The sequence below is a fragment of the Pseudonaja textilis genome, chromosome 1 (assembly GCF_049901715.1).
Source record: "Pseudonaja textilis isolate UNSWEBS1 chromosome 1, rPseTex1.2, whole genome shotgun sequence".
NCBI lineage: Eukaryota > Metazoa > Chordata > Lepidosauria > Squamata > Elapidae > Pseudonaja > Pseudonaja textilis.
The window spans coordinates 115,339,526-115,354,111 of record NC_141990.1 but is presented as its reverse complement, the minus strand read 5'-3'; the positions used below and the strand labels follow the sequence as shown (position 1 = coordinate 115,354,111).

The 14,586-nt window shown below is 43.3% G+C and overlaps 1 protein-coding gene across 6 annotated transcripts in view; it reads right to left on the bottom strand.

The window, feature by feature from the left end:
• COL12A1 (collagen type XII alpha 1 chain) overlaps nucleotides 1–6,901 on the bottom strand; it is a 136,307-nt gene extending 129,406 nt beyond the window's left edge. For 2 of the 6 annotated variants that reach the window (XM_087915237.1, XM_026695140.2), the window contains exon 1: nucleotides 3,206–3,470. The gene's annotated coding sequence lies outside the window, so the exon portion shown is untranslated. Of the gene's footprint in view, nucleotides 1–3,205; nucleotides 3,471–6,360; nucleotides 6,384–6,702 lie in introns of those variants that run through there. The other 4 variants (XM_087915230.1, XM_087915248.1, XM_087915232.1 and 1 more) reach the window with 4 other exon arrangements.
• Nucleotides 6,902–14,586: the final 7,685 nt, after the last annotated feature.

Here is a 14,586-nt window from a genome sequence, read left to right as displayed (position 1 = left end):
TCTTTACTCCCACTCCTCCCTGCTTCCTAAAATCTGAAACAAATTATACACAAGTGGATGTAACATATCCTTGAAACCTGACACCGACACTGAACAGCCCCAGACTCAACCAGATCATTTTCTTCACATACACCCAGAGAAAGAACAACTCCAAAATAAAAGATGAATGGTGGGGAGGAGGCAGCCCATTACATCATCAGGCCAGAAATATGCCGTTGCCTGTAAACCTTTAAACTGACATCTCTTCTGAAGTCAGCAATCCTTCTGATTATTTTTTAGCTGTCTGACAGAACAATCTATTGGTAATGCTAAGGCACTAAATTTCAAGTGAGCTCTAGAACAACCTTCTAGAATACTGCATCTTTAGAAATCCCAAAATACATCTTTTACTAATAAATGTAATAGGGTTGGAGGGCTTTATAGATATGGATCAAAGTATACGCCTGGGTTCTATTAAAACATCCTAACATAAAGGAAAAACAAGATGGATACTTAAGGCATTGTTTGTTTAATTCAGCCAGGGGGGAAAAATAACGTTCACAACTAGAAAACATATGCCAATGTGTGAGATTTACATAATTTAACCCAAGTTGTAGAATTCAGTATTATGAACTTAAATAGTTTGCACTGTGAATTAAGATTTTTAAATCTTCTACTCTTTTTCCGGACACTCCATTTTTAACCATTGTCTGATCTAGATTAAATAGCAATCAATACTTGTCAAAAATTAGTAGAGTAGAAAAGGCAAATTTGGGGCATCAGATAGATTTAGTAATTCTAATTGCGACAGCTATCTAGATGAGTTTTTAAAAATATACTTCTGCTCAACAGTCTTGGGCTACAATCTAACATAGATTTGGATACCCTTAATTTGTATGACTAAATTATGAATGCTTATTGGAGAGTAAGTTCCATACGTATCAACAGATTTTATTTCTGAAAAATTAATAGGCTAATGTAGTTAGCTTTTCCCCAAAATTGTGACTTTCCTTTCTGACAATGATTCAAGTATTTTTGACAAGGATAGTCAAATCTAATGAATTTTAATTCTTGTTGAGTACTGGGTGAGCAGCTTCAGACTGTGTTCTACCTCAAAAGATAGAAATAGTAGCGGCATTTGGATGTAAATATTACCTAGCTAAGTGTGTTTATTTGGGATGCCTTCGATCAGTGTTGACTCTGGGCAACTACCTGGACAAGTCCCTGCACTTTTTTTTGGCAAGATTTCAGAAGTGTTTGCCCTTGCCTGCTTCTTATAACTGAGAAAGGGGGACTGGCCCAAAATCACACAGCTGATTTTTACACCTAAATCAGAACTAGAATTCAGAGTCCCTTGATTTCAAGCCTGACACAATAACCACAGCACAAAATTGGCTCTTTAAACTGAAGCTGAGACTTTCATATTGTTAATTTAGGAAATTAACCTGTGTTCTAGAATTTAATTGATTTTTTTTTTAACATTCTCTGGCTTGTGCTCTTATTCATTAAGCAGTACACATATTAATCATCAGACCAATACCACACCCAAACTACCCAAAGCCAAGCAGTTGGCATAAATCATTTAGCGATTACCACTTGAAGGGAAGAAATAGCTTCATGCTGTATAAAGAAAACTGAAGAAGAATGAAAAAACAGCATTGTATTAAATCGCCCAACCAAACTGGCACAATTCACCAATACTTTGCTGGATCCGAGCCAAGAGCTGACACTCCAAAGAGGAAGCAGACACACACCATCTTTTTAAGTGCCAAGATGAAATGCTCTGTCAACAGTTCCATTTCCATATTACAGGCACACATTTCTAAGGATAATATATAATGACTCCTGCTTTGGTACAAAACCAGACGATCAGCCAGTTTACTATTTTGGATCCATCACTATCACTTATGCACACAAAAAGACAGAGACAGACAGACACACATGCCGAGACGCTCGCACACTTAAACAGCGGGCGGAAAAATCGACTTCGCATTTTTGCTTTAAAAATACATTTAAAGGAAAGGAAGGGAGAATCTACGCGTCTGACGAAGACGTGTTTCCAGGCTTCGAGCGCCCTCCCTCGGACAAACCCTTCGCAAAGACCAAACAAAACCAAGGAAGAAAGACGCTTGAAGAATACTTTAATTTTTTCTCCCGGTTACTTTCCTCCTGGACCTTTCACCCACAGAGTATATACACCTCTACCTCGTACCCTAACAACGGATTCTTTTTTAAATGCTTCTGCTTTCCGTTGCAAACTTTTTGAATGATCTTTCTTTCGGAAACGGGGACGGGCATAGTTCTGGTTTCGCAGCGCCACTCAAACAAAAGCAGACCTCGCTGGTTGATCAACGCATTTTGCGGGCAATAAAAACTGCGTCAATAAACATTAAATCCAAAGCCAAATACAATAAACGTGCTACTTTGCTCCAAAGCCAAACGACTGGGCACCACGAGAAATTTACATATAAGGAGCTGTTGCACCGCCCGGGGGGGGCGGCGGGAGAGGACCGAGCGAGAGGCAAGAGAAAGAAGCAGCTCTTTAGGAAATACAGCGCGGAGAAGCAAATGGAATTTACAGGAAAATAATTACTGCCGCACAACACACACCAACCGGTCAAGCGAATAAAACGAAGTAGAGGAAAGTGACTCTCTCTGGAAATGAATTAATCCAGAGCTTCTGCGTGAAATTACAGGCAATCGCCAAAGGAGACTTAGGCAGCACCAGCGGGAGAAAGCAACCCGTTCGAGGCAGACTTCTCAAAAAGCCAAAGGGAAAAGACGGCGGGAGTCTTTGGGAGAAAACACCTCACACGGGAAGACACCCGCCTTTATTCTCGCCGCCCGTTCCTGATATAGTCCGCGGCTCTTGGGGTGGGGTGGGGGGGATGGAAAGCAAAGCCAATAAAATGCCTATGAATCCCCCGGGTTGTTCGGTCCGAACGCGCTCCTCAGACAGACACCAGCAATGCACTTGGCGCGCCTTAACCTGAAATGCCAGATTCCCATTTCTAAAACGAACGTCAACCGCAGGAGACCCGCAGGCGGGCAAATTTTCCTCACGCGTAGGCTCGACCCGTCTGCAAATCTCGACCGCACGCGCTAAGCTGTGTAGGCGCGCGTGGGTCGCGTCCACACGCCCTAGCAGGCTTGCTTGGGGTTGCCCGGAAAGGACTTGCCAGCGGATGGAGAGACGGGATTCCCCGACTCCGCCGGGCGCACAGACCTTATAAGAGGGCGGCGATGGCACTAAGCAGGGATGGATGGCAGCTGCCCGAGGTGGAGCTCTGCAACTGCCGCTTTTGGAGAGGCCAGGAACCAGGAGAGTTCCAAGCACCTTGGGCTAAGGCGCGGCCAGTAGCAGCAGCAGCAGCAGCAGCGGTAGCGGCTGTGGTTGAGAGGAGCCGCCTCTCTCGGTCGGCTTGGCGAGGCTGCGGCTGCGGCTGTGATGGGGTCGCTCCGTCAGGGAAGCCTTGCCTTCACCAAGTGGGAAGAGCCTCTCCCCAATCTTGCTACTTAATAGAGGGCTGTTCCCAAGTCTCCGCGGTTACGAAACGGCGGGAAAGGTGGATCGGTGCCATGGGATGATCTATGACTGTGCTCTCTCTTCGCTCCTTTCCAGCGGGGCTAAGGGAAGCGCCGGTCTTCGCCTTCTGGAAAGTTGCGCATACCTCTCCGCATTCCTGAGGCATGAGGAGGCCCGCTCGAGCGCAGGAATTGCCTGGCCCGCCATGGAAGGTCGAGCTGGCGGGGGCGGGGGGGCCGCAGAGAGAGAGAGAGGAATGAGCGCGGAGAGGGGGGGCAGCGTCTGGCCAGCCAAAAACACACGTAGCCCTCTGGCTCTTCTCTACTCCCGAGCCAAGCGGCAGCCGGCGCGGCAGTCCCTTGGCCGAGACCGTTGCCAGACAGACAGGGAGCCCCAAGGCGAAGATGTTTCGGTGGTACCCAGGACGGCATGTGCTGAGGGCCGTTGGGTTTCTGCTGGGGAAAGCCTCCGGTTTTTGTTTTTTTTGCTGGACAAATACTCGATTGGGGGATACCTCAAATGGCGCCTTTTAAGGCGAAAAACAAACAAACCCTAGTTTGAAACATTTTTCCGAAATCGGAACCCATAATTACGCGCGCACCTTTTCTGCAAACTCCAAAATCTTACTGGCGATTCTGAAATTAAAATCCATGGGGGGGGGGGGACGAAGCTAACGTTCCATCTTTGCCTTGATACTGAAAAGAGCCCCCAAATCATACAAGGCATGGTAGAAATCCTTCGATGAGCAATTAAACGCCCAGAAGACCTAGTAAGTAGGAAACGTGGCTTTCCTGTTCTCGGGATTTCATCTTTCCCTCCCTCCCATCCTTTGCACCCCCACACTGGAATTTCTATCCGGTTCCCACACCACCCACTCATGTCTAGGCGCAAACGCCACTAACACGCTTTCTTCCAACTTTCTACTCAAGAGTACAGATTCCCGCAGATTTATAAAGAATGGCGGTGAGATCTCGGATCAAATCCCCAGGGAGGTTCATTGAAGTGCATGGGGTGGGAGGTGGTGGGAAGACAACAGCCATAGCCGGCGCATTTGATTTTACAGGGAGAGAGTCTGGACTCTGGACCAAGGTAGGCCGCGAGGTGGTTCCCGTGGCCGCCGCGCATCCTCTTCGTCAGCACGTGGCCCGAAGAGGAATTAAGCGGGAAAAGCAGAGGCCGGTGCTTGAGAGACGGACAAACTTTTCCAGATTTACGGTTCAGCTCGATGGCCGCATCGATTGCCAATACGTGCGGAATTTATTTATCAGAAAAGACTAATAAAAAAAAAAGTCGTATCATGTGGAAGCAATCGATTCGGAAATTCTATTGGTTACAATAAGTGCGCTGCACAACGGGACTGCGGTCTTTGCCTAAGGAAAGGCAAAAACGTGCAAATCTAACGCAGGCTTAAGAGTTCTCGGCAGCGTCCAAAGGTGTGAGTGTGTGTGTGTGTGTGTGTGTGTGTGTATATGCGTTTTCCTGTCAATGCACCCAGTACTGTCGCACCCATGCAAGAAAAGTATCTCTTTTCAATTTACTCCCGTCCCGGAGACAGTTAATACTAGTACTAACACAAGTGGGAAACACTAGTACCGACTCTCCAAAAGTACTACTAAGCAGCCACGGAAGACAACGAGATTCGAAAGAAACGCCCAGCCATTCGACGTACTTGAAAAGCACCCCAGAGAGGACTAAGCCCTGGTAGAATCGCCTCCAGCACCAATAGGGGCCTTTGAAAGAGTCGAGGTGGAATACCTGGATGTAGAGATTCCTCTTCCCCACTTTTAAGCGGTTTTACTTAAACTGCTGACTACCGCTGTACTTGGATTGCAACTCTTAGAATTCCTAATCGTGCTAAGGAGTTGCAGTTCAATGCACAGGGAAAGGTGGTTCTGAGGTTGCCTGGAAGTTTTGATACCAAAGCGTTTTGGCAATCCAGTCACAACAATACCTCCTAATTTAGCTGGACTTACTTATTTCTTGCTAAGATACGGCACAGCATCCTAGTAGAGGGCGATGATCATTGCAAAGGAATGTCACTAAGGGCGTTTGGACAGAGTATAACGAGTAGTCCCAATTCATTACATTTTGAACCAAGACAAAACACACGGCCAATATCAAATCACAAATTAAGTTTTTTTTTTAAAGGTTGGACAACCATTTTTTTTTCCGGGATAGCGTAACCCCTCCTTGGGCAGGGCGTTGGACTAGAAGACCTTCAAGGTCCCTTCCCGCACTATATGATTCTATGAGCACTTAGACAAACTGCAGGACTACGTTCAAGAACAATCAATCGGCGGGTAATCGCCATCGCTAATCCCCGTGCAAAAACATCACGATTAAAGCATTTAGCCGTTCTGGTTCCAATTACGGTTAGAGCAATTGGGGTTTGCGCAATACCTTCGTAGGCACTTCTTAGGTATCGGAACACACACACACACACCCGCACTTCTCCGCCAAGGCTGTGAGCGTGTGCGCGCTCACACAATCGGCTTCCACCCAGTCACAAAAAGACGGTAGGATGGCCGAGAACAAATCCGACAGTCTGCTACCCCGCCTAGATTGTGGGGAAAGAGGAACATTTCCACGTTCTCCGGTTAGCCAGAAAAAAAATGGGGGGGGGGGGACACCAATAATGGCTACCCCTCCATACCACTATCAATTCTTGCCTTTTTTTTTTAAACCGACCGGGAGATCTGGCCATCAACCCCTTACCTCTGCTTCTCCCACCCTCCCATCCCCGGCCGCCTTATCAACAGCTGGTCTCCAGGAAGTCGGGCAAGTCCTTCAGTCTGGTCCAAAGGCGGCACGGCCCAAGAGAGCCCTCCCCCGCCCCATAGGCGCCCCTCCCTTACCTGCTTGGGATGACAGAACTTCCAAGGCGCGCGGCGAAAATCAGCTGAAGTTCCGTTCTTAATACGGTCCTCGCTCCTTTAACCCCTCCCTCCCCCGGGATAAGAGACTCCCTGCCCGAAGGCTTGGCGGGGATGCGTGTCAATCCAGCCCCGCAAGGCAAATGAACGCCTGCAGCTAAACCCCACAGTGGTTAGGAGAGGGAACGGGGGCAGAATAGTTTGCAGGAGGATGTGTGTGTAAAACGGGTGGGTGGGGATGGGGAGAGGGGTAAAGAAAGAAAAAGCCAGCCTCGTCCTTTCACGAGTGGCCCTCTTGCCTAGACATTCACAGAACCGACGTACATGATGGCCCACGCCCCTCCGAGTATTAGATCCTCGGCGCCGCTTCTGGGCTTTAGCTGCGCTGGCACCTGGAGATGGTCAGTCCCAGCCGCGCTCCTGCATCTTCCGAGCGGTGGGCTTATGGCCTTCAGCCTCAGAAACAGCCCGCTCGCAGGAGAACAAAAGGTCCCAGCTCCCCTGCACGGCTATATCCAGGGAACTCTCGTAGTTAAGCACGCGTTTTCTTGCTCCATTCTTCCCACCATTCAGAAGGGTTTCTTTCTAACCCTCCTCTGCGCGACCTTTCCACAAAAGAATTGGAGTAGGAGGGTGTAAGAAATTCGTACAAGGGTAATTTGTTGTCCAATTGCGCACCCTAGCGCTAATAATTGCTATTGCGTTCATCCATTCATTTTTGCGCATTGAATTAGGAAATTGAAATAATAATAATAACAATCGTACATTTTAAGAAGATACTTGATTGATATCTAAGATGCTGGCAGCAATCTGTATCAACCATCAGCACCAGTCAATGATATTTGTGATACACTTTTAAATGTTCAGTTGACTGAGTTTCATGTTTAATGAATAAAAGAGACAACAACAACAATAATAGTAATCATAATAGTAATAGTAATAATAATAATGGGATCTGTTCGCATGATCCGCTGATACATCATGCAGTCCCAAAAACTTGGGCAGTGTTCGACAAGTGATTTGTGATATGAAACCCAGCAGTCATCTGGTTTGCTGTGTACACTGTTGTTTTTTGTGTATAATTTATAATAATAATAACAACAACATTGACATTGCAATACCTGGTGATGCACGAATTGAAGACAAGCAGCAAGAAAAAAAAATCACAAAGTACCGGGATTTAAAAATTGGAGTTGAGCAACTTTGGAAAAAGAAATTGTGTGTTATTCCAGTTGTAATTGGAGCCCTTGGAGCAATACCTAAAAGGCTACTTCATTATTTGGAAATTCTGAATTTATCAAACTTGCATACCCTGATTCTACAAATAAACCACCCTACTTGGAACAGCTTATATCCTCCTTAACAGCTCCTAGGTCCTTGGTTAGGACTCGAGCTGTTGAGCTACCAACCAGTCCCAAATGCTGTCAATCTCACCAAAGATTAACAATAATAATATATACATTTTTTTCATAATATGGCATATTAATATATTTTTATTATCTGATAGTTGTGAAAACCACAGCTAAGAAGTGCTTTTTGATAGCACTTTGATACATTGATGTTCTTGATATATTAGGGCTAAGTGAAATTGCCAGAAAGAAATACATATATTAATAAAAAGTACAGTTGTAGAGGGACGATGCAACATGTCTAACTGTGTGTGCCAGAGCTCCAGACTGTCCAACCTCTACCTGGCTGTGCATATTTGGGCAAACTGTTTCACCTATTAGAATATGGGCCACTCACCACTTCCTAAGAGGTCTAAAGTCATCCTTGTCCCATTCGTAGCCCAGTAATAAAAGACTTCACACACATTTTCCAGGTTTGATTTATAACAGCTGCTTTTCCAACCAGAACCTTTGAAAGCAGAAGATTAACTAAGCAGGCTAGACTATGACAAAGCAACACATACTAGAAACCTGAGATATTTCTGCTGGGCATGCTACCAGACAATTATAATAAAGGTAATACATATTTAATTCTACATATTCTAACAGCAGACAGGATTGTATATGCACAACACTGGAAAAATGAAGAAACAGATGATAATATAATTTAAAAAAAAACTGGAATGTGCAGAAATGGATAGGTTAACCCTAAAAATTAAAGAAAAAGATGATTCAGAATATTTTATAACATGGGAACTTTTTTTACAAATGGCTAGTTGATAGATACAGAGGTTAGATGAGTGGATTTATATAAAAATATGGACTACATGGGAAAGAAAAAGTGACTAGTAAATATTTTGATGGTTATATAATTGATGTTAATATGGAAGATAGTATACTTTTTAATAATGGTCGATATCATCTAAATATATGTTTCTATGTACATGTTTACAATGATTATGATAATGCTTATACTTTAACACTTTGGATACCTAGAAAACACACTGTTCAATATAGAAATGGAATTTGTGATACAAAAACAATAAAAAAATAAAGATTTCCAGGCTTTGTTTCTTTCTAACAGCAGCCCCCACTTTCATTGCCTGTAGTTTCTGGTGTGGCCCTTCAGCATTGTCCTGGGTAGCCACTTCATCCTGGACTTCCAAGCTACTATGCTTTCTTGTGGTCAGCAGTTATTTTATATCAGGGGTGTCAAACTCAATTTCATTGAGGGCCACATCAGGATTGGGTTTGACCTTGGGGGGGCTGGGGGGGGTGCGGGCAGCTCGACATCACTTGTGTCAGGGGTGCCTGTGGTGGCCCGAGCACTCTTCCAGTGAAAACAGGCTCCCAAGCTCCATTTTCGGCTGTGACAGCCTCCTGCAACCCTCTGCCAGTGAAAATGGAGCTCGGGAGGTCTGCATGCAGCCTTCCCAAGCTCCATTTTCACTGGCAGAGGCACTGCAGACTGGTCCTTCACTATTTCCAGTGTGGCCCCATGGGTCGGATCTAAGCACCTCACGGGCCAGATCCAGCCCCTGGGCCTTAAGTTTGACACCCCTGCAATACATTGGTTGATGGATCCAATGGTGGCCTATTAAGTCAATAAATTGTTCTCAAACCTAGAAGCACATGATTGATTGATTTCTCAATATCTAGCAATCAACCATCTCCCTCACACTCTGGTCAGTATACAAATAAAATGTTTAAAGCATAAAAACAATACCTTAAATTTAAAAGAGTTAAGCAATGTTTTTTTAAAAACTAAAAAGCTGAGGGAGGGCTTTGGGGGCAGTAACTATCCCCATAGCTGCATTCTACTCTGTGACCAAGCAAGGCTACAGAGCCATGGTTCACAACTTTCCAGAAGGTGGGTTCTGCCTCACCTCTAGGGAAAGAGTGTTCCATGGGACAAGAGGATCCCTGGATCCTTGGACTCCTGGATCCTGCTGATCAGATTTGGTTGATGGGGTTTGCAACATGCCTTCCTCTGCCTGACCAGGTGAGACAGGTGGGTTATAATGGGACAAAGATGGTTTCATAGTTAAACTGGACCCATCTTGAAATGGACCCAGAAACAAACTGGCATCCAAAGCAGCTCGTGCAACAGAGGTGTTATGTTCTCTCTCACCCTTACATCTCCCAGTAAGCAATCTTTCCATTTCTGTCCAGGCTGTGTGAAGCATGTTTCTCCTGCTCTTTCACTCTGCCCACAGTATGGCAATGCTTCCTTTCCCTTTGCTTTAATTTGTAAACATCTTTAAATTTTAAGGTAGGAATCCAGAAACAAAAGAGCAACCTGATCCCTATTGTTTTGATCATCGAAGCATCAAAGCTACAAAGGCATCATAAGGATAAGAAATTAAAAGGAAAGGTGTGCTTTAGTGTCAGAGAAGCTAATCTGAGAAAGAGGTGTGAAGATATCCATGTGTGCAAATACCTGAATAACAATGGAGACTAGTGATGCCAGAACCATCTCTAAAAGGAAAAAACAACAACACAGCCATAGTCACACAGGAACCAATCAGTCAAATTTGCCTTACTGGTAATTTAAAAGGTCAAAAACTAGAGGAATAACTAACAAGGTCTTGTGATGGCCATAGTTAAAATTTCTTAGCTGCACTTAATTTGCACTGAATTCAAAATTCAAATACAGCCAAAATAAGATCATTGCTAGATGATTCACTCACATTTCAGCTTTGGTAGAAAAATGCCCTTCTACCCAATTAGCTGATACAAACTAGATAATGCTTCCTGCTATATACTTATATATAGCCTAAAAGTGCCATCTTTCTATAATAACAGTAGCAATAACAATAGCATTTAGACTTATATACTGCTCCATAGTGCTTTTTCTAAATGGTTTACAATCTCAGCACATTGCCTCCAACAATCTGGGTCCTCATTTTATCGACCTCAAAAGGAAGGAAGGCTGAGTCAATCTTCAGCCCATCAGGTTGAACTCCAGACAGTGGGCAGTGGGCTGTCCCAGCCAGTCTATTGGAATTGGATAATTACTTAGGAATTATGGACTGTCCCCTTAAAGGAATGTGTCATGGTAAATGTAGTTAAAGGTATCCTGGGAAATGTAGTTCATGTCACGTGGTCACATCTGTAATCCTAATTGGTCACTAATTTGACCCTCGATGGGTTGGGGGAGTTTCCCTCACTTTTGCCTGAACTCCCTAACTCATGGGAGCTGCTTTCTATTGCTATGAGATGGGTTAGGAGATAACCATCTTTTACTACAAGGCAGATATACAAAGGATTGGTCATTAAAGAAGAACTTTGTCACAAATGTGAGTTATGAGGATACCTGATGAACCAATAACCAATTATGGACGTCTTGTTGAGTTACCTATCTGCATCTGTACAGTTTATAAATCCACCTCTGTGCAGAAGACAGAAATGGCAGAGTTTGCCTGCAATGTTGCATTCTAACTGGAGTCACCAGAGTTTCTCTATAAAATAGAGGTTTGGGGGATTCATTCAAATGCTTTTAGGAAAAACTGAGGTGACCAAGTTCTTCCATCATTTCTACCTTGCCATGGTCTCATGAATCCCATTTTACCTACCACTTTTCTAATGGTAGAATTATTGACAAAGTAAAAGAGTTTGCAGCTCCCTGGTTGTTTTTCTAGAGCTTTCTGTGGGTTCTTAGGTACATTTATTTTGAGGTTATCCAAATCTGTACTTCAAGATTATGTTTCTGACTCTCTATTGTAGTCTATCCTAAACTGAGACATCAGCACCTTTGGGGGGTTGGAGGATTTCTGTAATTTCTTTTGAGCAGGTCATGAAATACCTCTAGAATCAATGGGGTGAGCACATCATTGTAAGTGGAATCAATACTTGTGAGATTCATATAAAGCTGCCCAAACAACTCTGATTGTTTAATGAAGAACACACACAACTGGACTTAGTTGTATGCTTAATTAAATTTATTAAAACAGAGGGGCAATTACTTTTACACTCTAGAACAGGGGTGGGCAAACTTTTTGGCTCGGGGGCCACATTGACTTTTAAAATTTGACAGACGGGCCGGGTCAGCACAGGATTTTTTGGGAATTGCCCCCCCCCCCCACCCTTCCTCTCCTCCTTCCCCTCCCCTCGGAGGCCCCCTGAGTCAGGAGTTGCTATAGCTGGCGCAGCTCCACACGGCTCCACTCCCGCGTTGCCTCAGGAAGGGAAAGGCAAAAAGGAAGAGGCGCAGTGGTGCTTTGCAACGGCAGCAGCGGCACCGGAGGCTCAGGCTCAGCGGCTCCTGGTTTTGCCTTTCCCTTCCCAAGGCAACACGGGACTGGAGCCCCGCGGAGCTGCGCCTGCGGTAGCAACTCCTGACAGCCCCAGCCGGACACCTGAGCGGAGCCCGGGCGGAGGGAAAGCATTGGGCGTTCCCTGGGTGGCTACCTCGGCCCGGCCACCAGGGAAGCGGGTGCCCAGCTCCGTGTTGTGTGTGCGATTTTATGGCGCGCGGCGCGGGGTCTCTTTTGGCCGGCCCCAATTTTTTTTTCAGAGGGGAATTGTTTTTTTTCAGGGGTGGGCCGTATTAAAATGACCAACGGGCTGGATGTGGCCCGCAGGCCGTAGTTTGCCCACCCCTGCTCTAGAACATGTTGGATTATCTTGTTTATGAAATAAATGAAATGCATCAAGCTGTGTACTATTTGTTCATTCAAGACTCCTTTAGATCACCAAGATTCACATGAAGCTCTGACAACATTCAAAGGCAACCATATGCAAAAATTCAGAAAGCTTGAAAAGGAGACAATGCTTTTCCTGAATTCCAATACTCAGAATTCAGAAATGAAAAGCTGCATTTATCCACATGAATATAATCAGGGACTCAAACCATGTATCTTTTAAAAAAAAACATGCAAAGTTGGATGAAGACTTCATAGAAAAGATGAATATGAAGAGTAAATAAAAGAAGTGAAGTAAAAAATAAGACAATTATTCCAATCACTGATATTGAATTATAGTTGACATTTAGTTTAATTTTAGAGAAAATAAACAAAGAGAAAAGATTTGAATGATATATTTACTGGAAATGTATTTATTTGGGGGATATTCTTCAGTTCTGTAAAAGCTTTCTGACTTCAAGAAGTCCTAGATATTTTCTAAGAAAACAATGAATTATTATCTAGGGTTTGCATGCATTAGGTTTTCCAGATACCTTTAAGAAATGACCCAACTGCTTATAAGAAAATGGCACACTTTTAGCTGTTTAATAAATTTAGGATGGTTTTTCTTCAACCTATATATTATATATTTATACTGTTACTTTTATACAACCCAAACCCTGTGAACTCTTAAAACCTCAGTCACACATTTCATCTTCATTTTTTACCAATAAACATGCAGTAATATGAGTTTTTACATTAGATTACAGTATAATTTTTCCTAATGTGGCCAATCTCTACAACTTTGCTGTTCAAAAAGTGTTGTGACTTTACCTTTTGTCTTCCAATACATCTCAATAACTTCTTCCATCAATGGTTGTGCAATTCCAAAAATGACATCATTGGGACCTTTGTTTTTAGACACAGTGGTTTTGTATTTTTCTCATCATAGTGCACTGAAAATAATGAAGGATATCACACTACACTTTTGTCACTTACGTGCCTATTTCCCTGCATTGTTCTTTTGGCTTCCTATATACTACATGCTTTGATTAAACTCAGTGAATTTTGCCTCCTCCCAAAATATATTTATTGCAGTGAATGGCTGTAAAATATTGCGATGGAAACAGCACAGTTCTAATATTTTCCTTGCTAAACAGTAAATAATTTAAGAACATTTGTTTTGCTATAAAATCTATGATTTTAGTACATATCATATTCTTCATTTTGAATCACAATCAACATTGATGTATTTGTTCATGACAAAATGCATTACTTTCTCAGGATGACATACAAAGCTTACATATTTAAGTATGCATTTATTTCAAACATAAGAAAGGCTTATACGTCAGGCCTCCTGCAGTTTAGTGAAATGTTTTATTCGTAATTTGTTCCTATCTTGAATTCTTTCCTGATCCAAATTTGACAAAGAGTTCTTAAGTAATTATTTGAAAAGATACGAGTAATTTATTATTCCATTTTGTCTTTTAGATCAAGCAAAGAAAAAATAATTTCTGCAAGTGTTTCTAATTGCAAGCATATCCTCTTTACAGAAACTGCCTGAGGACTAAAACAATACTTTTAGATGTCCTTCCTCTTTTGACGGTAGTTAGTTTGTGCTTTTGTGCTATAAGGACAAAAATGAAACTGATAACTGCTACATTATGATGTGTAATATTTTTAATCTTTTCATTCCATCTATAAATGTAAGAGGCTTGTTTAAGCTGTTTAAATTTTGTTTTAGCAAAAACACAGGGCTTTGGTTGATCTCAGGGGGGAGGGGTTGGGGGCGACCCCACCACTCCCCAAACTGCTAACATGTTTCCTCTTTGCACTGGGTAGGCTGGGCTGAAGCCATGCTGGCCCGATATTTCCTCTTCACATTGGGTAGACAGAGCCAAAGCGACACAGCCCCTTACTTTTTCCAGGACAGCCCCACGGGCCTTGAATTTGACACCCCTGGTCTTAGGCTAAGACATTGCCCAGTTGTATGTTGTGTATATCTGTGAGATGGTTTTATAAATTATAGCAGGAAGCATACATTTCGATACATACTTATTTCTAAATATAAAGCTTCCACAATTTCTAAATGCTACAGCACCAAGGACAGATATAACTAATAGGCAATACAATATTTCCTTTTATGCTCTTAGCCTACAAATAAACAAAACTGAAACAATACATGGAGAGTTCAGTTT